Raw genomic sequence first — 14,521 nt, 5'->3', positions numbered from 1 at the left:
TAATTTCTCTGTTGGCAAATATCCTTTTCATTACGTCGTTACTTGATTGCGTCACCGTAACTTACACAACATTTATTGAGAGCCAATTGACGAAAGTCATATCTGGAAATCGCGCTCACGAACGCCAGATATGAACTACTCTGCAATTATATTTTTCTCGACCTTGATCGTCGCATGGCTTATGGAATTGCAGGATTTGAATGGCGTCACTATGGCGTCATGGATGTCTGGGTGGCCTTGAAATAGTCTCCCCGAAACAGTATGCATGTCTCCACGGTCGTGTACCTCAGGAGCCAGAGGGACTTATGTCTCGAAAAGGACAGGGCTGCGAGATGCACCAAATGATCTTTATGATGACTATTTCAATTCAAAACTCCAAACAAATGTGAAAGCCCTTTAAAGGCCATCGCACGTCCCATTCGGCTGATTCAGCCGGCGGCAGCACCCACCGCATCAATTCATGTTGCATTAATCGCTCCGAGGGGGCTGGAAATCTGTCCTTCCGGCCACCAGCACTTCGCATTCAGCCCATCTGAAATGCCGAGGTGACAGCAAAGTATCGAGCTTGTTCAGCTTTTCAACTGGTAAGCACCTGACCACGATCGTAATTATGATGCCCGCCATTTTTCAGTTGTTCCGGGGAAGTAGCATTCATTACTGCGTGAAAGCTAACTTATGTTCAACGAGCTGTGCAGCTCTCGCTTTCGGCAAAAATGAGTACCAAGCGCAGCGCTTTGGGCGCACTTTCTATTTTGTTTGCCCACATTTAATGCTAGTTATTTGGGACAACGAGGCCTCGAATGGTCATACTACCGTTGCTATCACCATGCCCGGTCAGACAAGCGTTGATAATTCACCGTCCGACGCCTGCGGACAAGACAAATAGCCTGCCTGAATGGTTGTTCAGCTGAAAACAGCTAAACAGCTAGTTTATCATACCCTCCCACAAGGAAGGATGCCATTAAGGAATTCCGTAACTTCTTGTTGTTTTGTGACAAAAATGTCGAAATTGTCAAGAACATTTAAGTTGACGTCATTCACAATCACAATTTACAATTGCATTGTTCAGTAGAACCGGTATTGGATGTATAGAAATTGGACGTATATGTGTTAACTCAGGTTCCCAGAATAACCTGGCTTGAAGCTCAAATTTGTCCGTGGAAGCAATGACGTGAATTTAGAGAAGTCGCACTTCCTGGTATGTGTCTCACTCATCTGCTGTTTTGCAGGCTCGGGGAAAGCGATCAATGCCAGAAAATTATCAACGGAAACGTCGATAGACCTGGCAAGTTAATCACTTTCGATACCACGCGTGCAAACATCAAACTCGATACATGATGACCAACTTCGCCAATAGCGCTGATTGAAAAGATGTCGGATTCCGTTTGCACAGCGTAGACTTGACCCGCCAGCCGACAAGAATCGCCGAAACTAATTCAACGCGCGTGCGGAGCAAGAAATTCATAACATTCTTTCCACGCCCGCTGTCTGTAATCAAGGGAGGGAGACGAGGCCGTGGTAAGCCCCGCTAGTCCATTCCGGGATATGATTCAATGCTGCGAGCACAAACAGGGTGAGAGAGAGAGAGAGAGAGAGAGAGAGAGAGAGAGAGAGAGAGAGAGAGAGAGAGATAGAGAGAGAGAGAGAGAGAGAGAGAGAGAGAGAGAGCAACACGCGTCTGAGACAAAGCCACGCCCGACCCGCGCGTGGCGCTGCTCTGACCCAGGCGTCCGCACTCAGGAATGGAGATCAATACCTTGCCGGGTGGGCCCCAGAGGACGGGCCCACCTGACCGGAACAGACCGCGAGCACGCACAGCTTACAGAGGCATCAGAACAAGCCGCCAAAGGGATGAGTAACCACCTAGTGCTTTGTTTCTGAAGCCTCTCCCAACTGCGCAATTCACACGCGGCCCCGGCTAAAGTTTCTGAGCGGAGAAGAGTTAGGCAGAACGCGAAAAAAAACAACCAAAAGGCCTCCGCGATTCAAGTGGTCTATTTAGTTGTCATACGTGCAAGCCAGGTACTGTGCTTAAAAACCTGGCGATTTACTGACGTGATGTGGTGAGTGCTACGGACACTCAAGGTAGCTTTTTCTTTTGACGCATCATACTTCAAACAGGCTGGCAGTTCGGAAGGCCGTCCGCTCTTTGTATACGCGCAGACGCAAAGTGCTCAGCTTTACGAGCCTTCTATGGTGTAGAAGTAACGTACACAACGAATCATCATTCGTCATCGGTGCTTTTACGGCGGGGCCGGACCCGCGGGAAACCGGGACAGTTCCACCACATCAATGCTGCAACAAACGCTCCTACCGACCAGAGTGCTGTGACAGTACTTACACTGTCGATACTTAAACACGACATTAGTGTTACGCAATGCGAATTATACTGCGAAACTTAATGCTTGTCGTTACTGTTGATGGAAACATGAATAGTCTATAAGTTTTGCAGCAAAAGTACTGCCGCCTATTACTTATGTGGCACTACTGTCGGCTGTAGTTTTTACCGTAGTACTAATTGTATGACCCCGTTACGACCCCGACCCAGTCGAACCCCGTAGCTCTGGCTTCACGGACGAACAGCTTAACCACTACATCATCGGCACCTCTCTACATGGAATGGCAAAGAATGTAGATACAGATATAGGGCGTGCCCACGATCAACAAATAATCTGTTAGGGCGAATATTGCGTGCTATCGGAAACGGGAATGATTCCTCCGACGCAAACTTTGAAATCGATGCGTCCTCAGCCAGCGGAAATAAAAAACTAAGTACACGTGACGATAATGGTGCTGTCAAACAGCAATTTCTGTCAACAAAGCATGTAGAGTTCAGGCTGAAAAACCTTACGCTGAAAGGAATGCTCCACATTTGAAGATATTGAGGCAAGCATCATGTATTGGAAAATAAGCTCACTTGAAGTTTTTAGTACGCTTAAAGCGCAACAGACTGACCTAGACACCCTAATATCACTCTCTGATAAATATGCCGCTCATTACGCAACCCTTTGATTGCGGCATGGAAACTGTGCATGACGTTGGAAGGACTGCCAGTTTGCCCGTGCGAAATTGTAATTGTTTTGGACGTGCTGACTCACTTGTAGTGCTTCAGCTTCTCGAAAGGTGTCGTACTAATCGATGCGATGTTTTCAGAACTCAATTATCGTTATGTGCTCGAATATCGTTTGGCCCTTTCTCGTGATGTTCTTGCATATTAATCCGGAATTTTATGTTTTTTACTTGCATTTGCATGTTCGGTTATAGCACCACTCTCAGGTCATTCCATTCCCAGACTTATTTCTGTAATAACACGTACCCCTGTCCAACTTCGTGTCTTATACAGCACAAAAATGATTCGTGTTCGCAGCTTTCAGGAAATGCGTGACCTTGGTCCATGGCCGATTAAAGTCCATTGACGCCAGAAAGCGTGCTGGCGTACACCGAAAGCGAAGTGTTCGATAATTAAATGATCCGTGGCCACTGATATAATTACGCGCGCTACATGGCTACTTAGGTGGCAGGGTTCGCGTGACGTTTCTTTAGCGTTGTGTATGCCTGTGTGACCTAGAAAAAGTCTGCGCGAAATAGTGTGCACGAATTCGCTGGCATCAAGCCCAGGAATCAGTGGTTAGGAACCAGGGGTAGGGCTGTGATGTGCACTGCATGAATTTCAAAATGGTTTTCAGTTCAAAACCCCGTACAAATTTGGAGCACTCTCTTTAACTTGGACACGCCAAATATCTTAACCAAAAGCAGGTCGCAACACGCTTCGATTTGGTAATGGCAGCGTGACAATTTGAATGAACCGTTTCACATTTGTATAGTTTTGAACCAAAATAGCCACTTGCTTCACAGCCATGAAGCCAATTTCCTGCAGTTCACAGCCACAGACATTCGCGCTCATAGGGGGGAAGGAGGGGTGGGGGGGGGGGGGGGTGATGCCTCCTCAGGTGTTTTGAAGATACCTCTCCGGCATATCGTGCAATCGAGCAAAAATCTTCAGTAGCATATGGAGCCTTCATTGCACGTGTTTTGACACCAAAAAGGCATCCCTAGCTCTTGAACTTTCGGAGCAGCAGCGGGTTTTAGAAACACTGCACGGTGATAAACGATCCGGTGCAGGCGGCGGTGGGGGTGGGGGGGGGGGGGGGGGGAGGGCGTATATAGTAACACGCTCGTATATGTTTCGTGCCGTCACAACGCATGACCTCGTAGGCATGATGCTGTAAAGCTGAAAAGTGAGATCTTCTGGAATATTCGACCTTAGATCTGCCATAATGGAGTGAATTATTGACCTAGCATACAGACAAGTGCCACTTACGAGATCTCGTGGCGACCAACCCACTGGTGTTGTCCGCTAAGCTATATCTTAATTGATTTGGAAACGGTAGAAAGTTTGCATTTCCCCTTCCCTCCATACCAGTCCGCGCTGCGAAAAACGGTCAATAAGGGCGAGGGTGACTTCAAGCATTCTTTTTTCTGAGTTTGATGCGCGAGAACTTGTGCAGCCGTTTACGCGCCGCCAATTTTTCATGTATGGCATCCTGGAGACGCCACGCAAATGCCCCACCTCATTGGCTGTATCGTGCTCATGGTCACGACAAAGCTGGTACCGTAAATATCATGTTTGCGGTGGTGCAGAACTAAGTGTTCCAACAATAAACGGCAATCCGCAATTGGCTGTCAGATTTTTCTGTATATTACATGGCTCGCTCACAAAACGCGTTTTGTGGTAGCAGAGGCCTTTGGACAACTACTAGATTTACTAACGAAAATAGTAAGGCTGACCAGCCACTGACCTGATGCCGACTTGAATGACAAAACTCGAAGAAGTTGAAGAGGACTGTTCCACATCTAGTTTCGCCAGCTAATCACTGATTGCATGCGTATTAAAAATAGCTGGAAATATATTTCTTCTGGCAAAAAACAACATTAGAGTTGACGAGCATGACGCTGAAAATCAAATAACAATATAAACATTGCAGGCATGATGCTGAGAAATGAATAACAATATCATTATGACAGGCATGAGGCTGAGAAAAGAATAACTAAAATGATCGTCATAACCGACAATGAAAATGAAGTCATAAGCATTTTACCACGGCCAAATACACAAGAACATGACGAAAAGAGGCCTATATATATATATATATATATATATATATATATATATATATATATATATATAAACACGCATATTGTTCGTAAACTCAATCTACACGCACAAACCAAAAACGCCACCTTTCGGTGCGTATAAGTACCATAAGTGAGTCACGCTGTCCGCCAGAGCCGCAACTCTGACGCCGCAACTCTGACCTGCAACAATAGATGTAATAGACACAAGGGATGTTGTTCCAACATATATGGTGCCCGTCTTAATATCTTAAAATGTGAAACAGTCCTTTGAATCACCGCAAGGCACACTCGTTTGGACAGGGTGCTTAACCACCGCAAGGCACGGCCGTTTCGCCACGGTGCTCAACCCCCTGCAGAGCACGGCCGTTTCGCCACGGTGCGCAGCATCTGTCGCGTCATGTCGGACCAAAGTTCAAATTCCGTATTTTCCGCTTTCGCGGACCTCTTGGCTGACAGGCATTCTTGATAGTTAATTGGAAGCCAGTGAGCGAGAAAGTATGGCAACTGTTTTATATCCATTGAAGGTGGAAGAAATGAACGGTAACTTACGTACGCACGTCTGGTAGGTGATAGAGGCATCGCAACACATAAATGTTCGTTTTGTTTAATATACCGGTCACGGGTTTGTATGATACTTGTGTCTTACGGGCAGGAGTGGCAATGGTTTTTTTAAGCTTAGTGACATGGAAGGGGGGGGGGGGGCAGAAGCTACACATGGCGTGTAAGTGAGATAAATCATTTTATATTTCATGAGTTGTGACATATTCGCATTGGCGTGTTGCACTGATAGACGACGGCGGCCCCACAAATGTACTTAAGGGTGCGCGGGACAACATGCCTCTTGTGGTTCCTTCGAAAATGAGGCTCCTTGGCTTAAAGGGTTGGGCCAAAGTATCACGGTCTTGCCATCTGCAACCAGGGAGCTAGAATTGCTTCTGAACTAGGGTGGAAGTGAAAAATTTCATCGCAAAAAGACCTGCGGGAGTGAAAAAATCAATTCACAAAAGATGGGACTTATGAGCTCGCGACTGATGCTTCAGCGAACAAAGACATCTTTTTAAAGCTGGCATGGACGTAATATCAGAAACCTGACAAAACTATTTCGTTTTTAAACATCTTAGGCTATTAAAGCGAAACAGAATATATTACCACGCGCTCGGGTGGGGGTGGGGAGTGGGGGAAAACTGACCCCCACCCCCGAGGGCTTTTCCCGAATGGTTTCTGAACTGCGCGGCGTAGTTGCGCCAAATTTTGCATAGCTGTAGAAAATTGCGTAGCGGATCGTTTGACATACAAATTTTAGATGTACTTTGTAAGGTCGTTGACCTACGACAGGTCAAAATCAGCCCATGGTTTCAGCGAAGGCAATTTCTAGGTAATCGTTCAATCTGATACTACAACGGAGTGTTTGACGAAGACATGCGCCTCTGAGATGCTTTCTTAAGCACCACAAATATTGAATGAGCAAATTATGTTGACCTAAGGTCAAGTATGATGGTCAGACCAAGGGCGAAACCAACCTGATTTATTACTCTAGGACTTGCTGTATACGATAGTTTCTGATGACATTTCGAATTTATTTCTGGTCTTTCTGGTGCCATTTCGAATTTATTGACAGCAGGAACCGCATTATGCATTTTCCGTTGACTTCTTAAAGGTCAGAACAGACCATTGACCTGAGATGACCCGGGTCGACTGTTTTGTTTTAGGAACATACCGCCTAGCGTAATCTTTGTCGCTTATTCAAATGCAAAACGCAGAGCAGTTTTGTATCATTTTGGTCACAATGACCTTCAAAGGGTCAAACAAGGTCAATGACCTTAAATGTGCATGCGACCTTTTGCTTAGAAACAGTTGTCTAGGTTCTGGGGGCGCTTTGGAGACCAACCTGGAATTTGACCTTGTTTGACCCTATTCAACCTGAAGGTCATGACCTAGGAAGCTGAAACCTTTATCTAAGTGAATTCACGTACAGGTCAAGACACCCTGTAAATTTGGTGTATCTAGCTTGCTTAGTTCCCGAGATCTCAGAGAGGGTGTCAAATTGATCCCTCCACCCCCACCCGAGCGAAGGGTATCTAGCCGACCAACCGGGCGCGTGTTAAAACATAGTAATTTCACAACTGTATTATGTGCATAACAAGTTATTAACACCAATTATTTGTTGCTGCACTTTTCAATTCCCTTCCACAGCACTTTTAAAACAAAGCAAAGCAAAGGAATTCAATAACAAAATAACGACAGAAAATTCAACAACCATAAAACACTCAATCAAAAAACCTTGGACACGTATACAGCAGTCCATCACCAAGCCAAACACAATAGACATACTTCTGGCTTCTGTTAAGATGGGGTCAGGAAAAACAAGCATTTTGTCACTGCTTCTTACAAAATACCAATGCTTATTTCCATGAAAGTAGCCTATGCATAACATGAAGAAGCCTTATATCATCTCATCCTGTATAGCCTGTTTGCATCACAGCAGCAGTTGTGAGTTACTGATTCTTGCACAGTTCCTATGCTTGCCGCTTGACATGCACTTGACCAACTTAACCTAACTGAGAGTAGCCCATATGATGAACATCATCTCAACTCACCTATCTGTTGACAGCAGCACTTGTGATAAAAGCATAATATTTAAAGCCAGTTTTTGGCTGGTTTCAACTTGCACTTTTATCCAGTTCATTTGTGTATGCTTATTGACATCAGACAAAGTCGACAACACACAAATCAAAACACTTTAAATCACTTTGAACAACTTATTTTGATTGTCATGATTAACCTATGTCAAGTGCAATAATGGGCATGCTCCACAAATCAATCTCTCTTCTACAAAAATAATATAACTTTTAGATGACCATGCCAGTATTGCTGCTTGCTTTTCAGCTGAAGCAAATGTATCCATGTGGGCTTGTTTATTCATATTCAATGACAAAGTTTGAGATGTTAGTGTTACATTTTAAATGCGGTGGCCTGGCTATTTATTACATGCCAATTTTTAACTCACGTTATAATTCCTATGCAGCTTAGAGTATCTCTGCTAAAAATATAGTGCATGTACACAGTACAGTCATTTGCCGGTCAGCAAACCACGACAACTATAGAAAACATCTGGTTAAAGCAGCCATGAGGGATCACTGAGAAATTTGGGACAAATAACCAAGAATATGAAACAAAGTAAACCCATTGCCTTGTGGCATCATAGTTTGTCTTCTGGCAAAACTCGATGCATTAAAACAGAAAATGGCTAACTCTGGTTACCAATCATGTGTTGAAAGCAGGTAAGGTAAGCAATTACTTGGTCCACAGGGGACTTACTGGCTTCTTCCTGCTCCCCCAAAAACAAAAATTCAGTACCTTTTGAATGGTCTGCTGGCAGACAGAGTCATCCCACTCACCTCCCAAATATAAATACCAATCATGCCCAGCAACCTTTGAGAATGAAATGCGAAACAAGTAAGAGGTGTGCATGATAAACATCTCCAGAGGGCAGAATTTCGCCATCCAACACTTCTGCATTAGCTGCGTCAAGTCTGTCCCAAGGCTTTATATGGCAGCATTAGAATAGTCTTACCAGGTAGCCTGGTGAGTCAAACACTCGAAAGGCTTGGATTTATCGTCACTGAGCACCGCCATGAACCAAGAAAACGGTTAACCGGAAGGTTTAAGAGGGTAAAAATGGCGGTAAAAATGAGTTTCGTGCTCCAAATTGTCTCCTTCATTCCCTGTGAATTGTTCACACTTGGGTGCATATCAAACATGTTTGGGCGGCTGGCAAATTAATTCAATTTATGTATGAAATACGTACAAGTTTGCAGTTGGAGCATCTTGCAGAGAAATTGGTCAAAATTTTAAGCAGCAGATGGTACCTCTTAAGACAATCGAAAAGGAAGGAAGAATAAAATGGTATCACATTGGTATGATACCAAGAAAAGCAAAAGTAGCTAAATAAATATAAAGACTAGTACTTTTCTCGCAAAATTTTGTAATCAGCTGATTTGACTTAAAATCTGTTAACATAAGAGCTCAAATGGTGATATTCATCTTGTAAGTTTAATTTAGAAGACATTTCTTGAACATTTCAATCATGCATTTCGGAAGTGATGCAATTTAGTGGTAAAGTTTCCTCGGGAAAAAAGAAATACGTGGAGTAAAATTATCTACCAGGCTTTGCTGGTGTTTGCACCAGGCTCTGCTTTTGTGGCGTGGTGGTGAGACCAAAAAAATAGGGGATGCGTGAAAACCTTGCAAATGGCGCACAGATGCAGATTGTGAGGCATTTTGTAAACAAACTAAACATATGCGTGCAAGCGGCTGGGGTCGCTGGGGTTCTTGGGCTTGGAGGTACCTGGCGCCTTTGCTCTGTGCATACATAGGCATGATTCAGCTGTAGGTGAGGCAGGACATAGTCATTGGTGTCCAGGTTCTGCGGAGCCTCGTTTATGTTTGGCGGCTTCAAGTGAGCTCGGTTTTGGATGACATCTGAAAACCTCAGAAAGGGAAATAGGGTTGGCATGTGCTATTAGACAATGTAAGGCAGCAGTGAAAAATTCACATAAAATATGAGGAAAGGAGTGAAAAATTCCTCCTCGTAGGGTGTTGCTTTACACCCAAGTCGGCAATTCTAGGACACTGTCTGTAAAGCAAAGGCAGTGAAAAATTCCTCCTCATAGGGTGTTGTTTTACACCCAAGGTCGGCAATTCCAGGACACTGTCTGCAACTATTTTTTAATACATGAAATAATTACGCATACATGTTTTTCATACAGGTGCCAATGATAGCCAAGTTAATTACGCTTTCCAAGCCTGGCGTCATCCGTTTCTCTGTAAACATACGCAAACCAACCCCCTTGGAACTTAGTGTTGAAGTATTGTAACCAAGCCACGCGGTTTAATCAATCACGCGAGAGCTTTCTGCCAGACCACTGACCTAAAACGATAAAATATTTTCAATATAGGGCGTCGGGCCGCTGGCGGACATATAGGGAGTACTGCCGTCCGGTGGCTCTTCATCACACAACATCGTCACAGTACGAAGAACTCCTGTCGTTCATAACAGGGCATCCTTATCGAAACCGATAGAAGCTTCTCTCAGTCAGAATATGGAGGTTGAAATATCCTGACGCACATCGCTGGAAAACATTCAATGACCATGTCATCTATTGCATAGGATTAGACTTCCTCTTGCCCTCGGCATAGGCGTTCTGACCAACACCGGCGCTCAAACATTCCCTTTCCGCACATCATTGGGAACTCCCTTTCGTGCGTATGACCTGCCACGGGACGATCACAGGGTGAACAGGCTTCTGATTTACTGGATATGATCAATGACAAAAAACGGACACTTCCGCGAGTCAATTGGTGAAGAAATTGTGACAACGAAAACAAATTAAAATAGGCCTGACCATACTACAACAGACTTTCCCAGCTAGACGAAGCTTAAAGCTTAGCATTGGTTTGTACTCGCCCACTCATGCGGCATGAGCATGTGTAGATCACATGTCGAGACGCTGACGTTTTACTGTATGAACAAGTTAAGCCACGAGATATTGCAAAGCATAGCAGCTTTAGTCAGAATAGCTTTTAGCGACGGCAAAAATATATTACAAACTGTACTAAATGAGTGCTAAGGTCACAGATTCAGTGGCGACAGGGTGATTTTGCAGTGCCCCTTAGATAAGTACTTTTGACAGATTTGTCAGCCAGGATTAGGTCATGGTCAACAAATAAAGCCAAGAGGAGATAGGCTTGTGTTAAAGTTAGCATTTCTTCACATATTTTTGCAATACTCCAGTTAGAAGTGTTGTTTGCGTGTGTGTGTGTGTGTGTGTGTGTGTGTGTGTGTGTGTGTGTGTGTGGTGTGTGTGTGTGTGTGTGTGTGTGTGTGTGTGTGTGTGTGTGTGTGTGTGTGTGTGTGTGTGTGTGTGTGTGTGTGTGTGTGTGTGTGTGTGTGTGTGTGTGTGTGTGTGTGTGTGTGTGTGTGTGTGTGTGTGTGTGTGTGTGTGTGTGTGTGGTGTGTGTGTGTGTGTGTGTGTGTGTGTGTGTGTGTGTGTGTGTGTGTGTGTGTGTGTGTGTGGTGTGTGTGTGTGTGTGTGTGTGTGTGTGTGTGTGTGTGTGTGTGTGTGTGTGTGTGTGTGTGTGTGTGTGTGTGTGTGTGTGTGTGTGTGTGTGTGTGTGTGTGTGTGTGTGTGTGTGTGTGTGTGTGTGTGTGTGTGTGTGTGTGTGTGTGTGTGTGTGTGTGTGTGTGTGTGTGTGTGTGTGTGTGTGTGTGTGTGTGTGTGTGTGTGTGTGTGTGTGTGTGTGTGTGTGTGTGTGTGTGTGTGTGTGTGTGTGTACGAGTGGAGACCAGCACTGAGCGGACCAACCCAACATGGCAGTTGGGCAGTGCCCGAGACAATCATTTGAACTGACACTCCTGCCTTATAGATGACAATCATCACCGGTAAGCTTGGATTTACATGCCGCTTAGCACGCAAAGGGCAATTTTCCCTCTCGGGTTGAATTTTTACCAATGCTTGGATGTTATTAATTTAATTTGTCATTCTGCTGTACCAGCTCATCTTTTTCCTGATTTGAGATGCAGTTTTTTACTCCAGCACATGTACAATGAGTAAAGAAGGATGGTAGCTAACAATTTTTAACCCTTACCTTGATTCGCCGGCTTTCATAACGCAGACTGATAGAGGGCGACCCCATGTCGCTTGTAATCAATAAAGGTAGAGCCTCGTGGAAAAAAGTTCGGTTGTCATTAACGAGATCTCGGGATTGGTAAGAATTCTGGCGTTAACTGAACACACTAGACCAAGTCCAAAATCAAATTTTCCTCAAAATCACACTATTTCAGCTTTGCATGCGCACATGTACGAAATCATGTAGCGCAGAAACATGAAACATTAACAGGCGCGGTCCTCGTTTAGTTCGTGGGGGAATGGTGTGTAGTTTTAGCTATTTCGAGCCTTTGGTTAAAATGTAGGGCTTCGCTAATGCAACAGTGTCAGCCCACCGCGCGCGGTCCGCGAAATCGCCGCCCGCCGCCCGCCGCCCCCCCCCCCCCCCCCTCACCGAATTTCGATCGTCTCGCGGTGCTCCTAGAAAACCGTCGGTAATCCGAAACCAAAAATGTAAGGCACAAGTTTTTCAAGTTAACCCCATGCAAAATAGATGTCCCAAAGGCTCGCAAAGATTTGAGCGCGACTGCACAATATACCGGATTGGATTCCTCAGAAAACCTTTGGGGGGGGGGGAGGGGACGTCGAGTCGACCCCGTCCACCTCCTCTAAGAGAAAGTATGTTCCGAAGAAATCAGCAGCCTGATGTGGAGTTGTTAACATAGTTCCAAGGAATTCACTTTTTGGGACACGGCGAAAGGCACCCACCAGTTAACACCTGCGCCAGGCCTAAGATAAGGCGGGGAGCTTGATGACGTTTGAGATGGGGCTGGAAGAGCACACGGGATTTTTATAAGGGGCATGGCCTCGAGGAGGCCCGCATATTGGACGCAATCTCCCGCTGCTGTCTGCTACCGGTTCAAATTCGGCCCTGCAAGTCAGAGGTAAAAAAGCCTACGCCTGTCTCCCACAAAATATAAATGACCTGAACTGTCTCCTTAACATGATTGCAGCAAAAAAGGAAGATGGCTCTTAAATGTGGAGGTTGTTGATCCTCATGTTCAAGTGCATTCACCTGCTATAATTTTTGGGTAAGTTAGTTGTACTTCCTTCCTGTCAGCCGGTGAGCTTATATTAATATCTTCCAAACAGAGGAATGGCTTCAAAGATTTCCTTTCATTTATCCACTGAAAAAGTGAGTGTAGCGGACTCCCTCGCCTTACCTAAAATACGCCGTACTCCATCACTATAATGATATCATATGTTCTAGGCATCCATATTGTACAAAAAATAACCAAGCTATGCATTACTCGTATGAACCAAGACATCAATTAGCCACACATGGTGTGGCTTGCTTCTCATGGGACACCAACTCAGTATACGGAGCGATTATTGCTTTATGAAGCCATACACCACCTGTCAAGCTGTAATAAAGATGTCAGTGAGATATTAAGTCTGAATGCATCCCAAATCTTGCGCTACATGGGTTGGGAGCTATGCGCAAGCTATGGTTCTGTTTTACCTAGCACACTTCAATGCATGATTCTGTCACCAAATTTAGACCACTTGGCACAGACCCAAAAAATTTCCCAAAGCTTAAACATAAAAGCACTCCTGAAACTAGCATCATCAGTTATCTGTGAGATATTTTTTAAGAGAATTCGAATGTTCGCTCACTTCACGATATCAAACGCACGTTAGAAGACACTGATTTGAAACGACTGTTGGTTTTAAGCTTTTCTTAATTCGCTGAACACGACAAATATTTCAATGGAATGTGTCAGCCAGCCGGAATCTCGCTCAAAAGGCAGCGCAGTCTCTGGCTTCATTTGTGGCCTGTCCGTCAGGCAAGCGGTTTTAAAACTTAAAATATCACTGGATATTAAAAACCTTACCTTGACGTGCTGAGTTTATCCCAAAACGTTACACATAGCAACTCATAAATATAATTTGGCTGGGGTGCTGTCCCAATGGAGTTCCGTCAAATCTGGCAAATTTCTAGTGTCTTTCAGAAACAAAATAACTAAATTTCACAACTTGCAGGGAGCTGAACATCTTAACAGGATGAAGACAAGCACAAGCTGGCACAAGCAAGTACCACATGCTGATGCACAAACTCAAGTTGGCGACATTATGGTGCCATTTAGAGTTCATATGGTGAGTTTACGCCGTCAGTGAGCGGTCATTTTTTTGTGCTAAGAAGACTGCGCATTGAGGACGATGAGCGGGTTGAGAATTGAGCTAAAATGACTGTGTTCGAAAATTTGGGAGACAGAGTGCGCTCACGAATTGCCACAAACTGTCTGCCCGCACGGCGATGCTGAAAAGGTTCAGGCCACTAAAACGTATTTTTCGCTTTCAGTGTTATAATGCGCGCAAGTTCATCGCACTCAACATTGTGTGAAAAATACGTTCCATAGAACTTTTGAACAATGAGAGCATTTCAGTGTATTTTCATGATAGGCTAGCGTTGATATATGTCTCCTAAGTTCGTGGCAAGTAGAGGTTTTTTACCTTTGATGTAGGTATTCAGTTGCACTGGCTATCGAGGTGCTTCGTTGTTTTTTCCTGGTCGAGGAAAACAAATAAAAACCGTAGATCGAGTTTAAACGTGAGGCCCCGGCAAGTCCCGAGGGTGGAAGAAAGAAAATTGCTGCTGTGATTAGGATGTCCCATAGTCTAGGGGCGGTGTGCCCGCTTCCTAGCAGCAGCAGTTATCCTGACATTAGTTGAAGGACAGCGTGTAATTGAGCGTTTTGGTTGGGTGCGTGATATCG

General features: G+C 44.7%; 1 protein-coding gene across 1 annotated transcript in view; it reads right to left on the bottom strand.

Moving 5' to 3' along the window:
* LOC119100587 (arrestin, lateral eye) overlaps nt 1-14,069 on the bottom strand; it is a 29,639-nt gene extending 15,570 nt beyond the window's left edge. Inside the window, exon 1 of the mRNA XM_037223668.1 lies at nt 13,640-14,069. The gene's annotated coding sequence lies outside the window, so the exon portion shown is untranslated. The remainder of the gene's footprint in view (nt 1-13,639) is intronic.
* Between the last annotated feature and the right edge of the window lie 452 nt (nt 14,070-14,521).

The sequence above is a fragment of the Pollicipes pollicipes genome, unplaced genomic scaffold (genome assembly GCF_011947565.3).
Source record: "Pollicipes pollicipes isolate AB1234 unplaced genomic scaffold, Ppol_2.1 Scaffold_4881;HRSCAF=5763_pilon_pilon_pilon, whole genome shotgun sequence".
Taxonomy (NCBI): Eukaryota; Metazoa; Arthropoda; class Thecostraca; order Pollicipedomorpha; family Pollicipedidae; genus Pollicipes; species Pollicipes pollicipes.
This window is presented reverse-complemented; position numbering and strand designations above follow the sequence as displayed.